Raw genomic sequence first — 2,441 nt, forward strand, 5'->3', positions numbered from 1 at the left:
CAAATCGAGCACCTGCAGAGACAATTGGCTGCTACAAAACAGGTGAGTAAATTACTACGGGTTTACTCATGGGTTACTCATGGGTGTAAAAACACCTGGGATACACCAGAGATACACTTGGGAGCAAATCGAGCACCTGCAGAGGAGACTGGCGGCTACTAAACAGGTGAGTAAATTACTCATAGGATACTCATAGGTTACTCATGGGTTACTCATGGGTGTAAAAACACCTGGGATACACCTGGGTGGATAAAATACACCTGGGAGCAAATCGAGCACCTGCAGAGACGATTGGCTGCTACTAAATAGGTGAGTAAATTACTCATGGGATACTCATAGGATACTCATGGGTTACTCATGGGTGTAAAAACACACCTGGGATACACGTGAGTGTGTAAAAACACACCTGGGAGCAAATCGAGCACCTGCAGAGGAGACTGGCGGCTACAAAACAGGTGAGTAAATTACTCATGGGTTACTCATAGGATACTCATAGGATACACCTGGGTGGATAAAATACACCTGGGATACTCCTGAGTGTATAAAACCACACCTGGGAGCAAATCGAGCACCTGCAGAGGAGATTGGCTGCTACTAAACAGGTGAGAGTTACTCATAGGATACTCACAGGTTACTCATGGGTGTAAAATACACCTGGGATACACCTGGGAGCAAATCGAGCACCTGCAGAGGAGACTGGCGGCCACCAAACAGGTGAGTAAATTACTACAGGTTTACTCATGGGTTACTCATAGGATACACCTGGGTGGATAAAATACACCTGGGATACACCTGAGTGTGTAAAATACACCTGGGATACACCTGGGAGCAAATCGAGCACCTGCAGAGGAGACTGGCAGCTACAAAACAGGTGAGTAAATTACTATGGGTTTACTCATGGGTTACTCATGGGTGTAAAAATACACCTGGGATACTCCTGAGTGTGTAAAAAATACACCTGGGAGCAAATCGAGCACCTGCAGAGACGATTGGCTGCTACTAAATAGGTGAGTAAATTACTACGCGTTTACTCATGGGTTACTCATGGGTGTAAAAACACACCTGGGATACACCAGAGATACACCAGGGTGGATAAAATACACCTGGGAGCAAATCGAGCACCTGCAGAGGAGATTGGCTGCCACAAAACAGGTGAGTAAATTACTACGGGTTTACTCATGGGTTACTCATGGGTGTAAAAACACACCTGGGATACACCTGGGAGCAAATCGAGCACCTGCAGAAAACACTGGCGGCTACAAAACAGGTGAGTAAATTACTATGGGTTACTCATAGGATACTCATAGGATACTCATAGGATACACCTGGGTGGATAAAATACACCTGGGATACACCTGAGTGTGTAAAAATACACCTGGGAGCAAATCGAGCACCTGCAGAGACGATTGGCTGCTACTAAACAGGTAAATTACTCATAGGATACTCATAGGATACTCATAGGATACACCTGGGTGGATAAAATACACCTGGGATACACCTGAGTGTGTAAAACCACACCTGGGAGCAAATCGAGCACCTGCAGAGGAGACTGGCGGCCACCAAACAGGTGAGTAAATTACTACGGGTTTACTCATGGGTTACTCATGGGTGTAAAAACACACCTGGGTGGATAAAATACACCTGGGAGCAAATCGAGCACCTGCAGAGGAGACTGGCGGCCACTAAACAGGTGAGTAAATTACACCTGGTTTACTCATAGGTTACTCATGGGTGTAAAAACACACCTGGGTTACTCCTGAGTTACACCGGGGTGGATAAAATGCACCTGGGAGCAAATCGAGCACCTGCAGAGACGATTGGCTGCCACAAAACAGGTGAGAGTTACTACAGGTTTACTCATGGGTTACTCATGGGTGTAAATTACACCTGGGATACTCCTGAGTGGGTAAAATTACACCTGGGAGCAAATCGAGCACCTGCAGAGACAATTGGCGGCCACTAAACAGGTGAGTAAATTACTCATAGGATACTCATGGGTTACTCATGGGTGTAAAAACACACCTGGGATGCTCCTGAGTGTGTAAAAATACACCTGGGAGCAAATTGAGCACCTGCAGAGACGATTGGCTGCTACTAAACAGGTGAGTAAATTACTCATAGGATACTCATGGGTTACTCATGGGTTACTCATGGGTGTAAAAACACACCTGGGATGCTCCGGGGTGGATAAAATACACCTGGGATACACCTGGGAGCAAATCGAGCACCTGCAGAGATGATTGGCTGCTACTAAACAGGTGAGTAAATTACTCAGGGGTTACTCACAGGTTACTCATGAGTGTAAAATTACACATGGGATACACCTGAGTGTGTAAAAATACACCTGGGAGCAAATCGAGCACCTGCAGAGACAATTGGCTGCTACAAAACAGGTGAGTAAATTACTACGGGTTTACTCATGGGTTACTCATGGGTGTAAA

At 45.9% G+C, this 2,441-nt stretch overlaps 1 protein-coding gene across 1 annotated transcript in view; it reads left to right on the forward strand.

The window, feature by feature from the left end:
* The window catches only part of LOC130587031 (E3 ubiquitin-protein ligase BRE1B-like), a 7,450-nt gene that overhangs the window by 2,460 nt on the left and 2,549 nt on the right, over positions 1-2,441 (forward strand). The gene's annotated exons all lie outside the window — the stretch shown is intronic.

Source organism: Malurus melanocephalus, unplaced genomic scaffold (assembly GCF_030028575.1).
Source record: "Malurus melanocephalus ecotype Western Australia unplaced genomic scaffold, MMel_1.1 scaffold_1472, whole genome shotgun sequence".
Lineage (NCBI taxonomy): Eukaryota > Metazoa > Chordata > Aves > Passeriformes > Maluridae > Malurus > Malurus melanocephalus.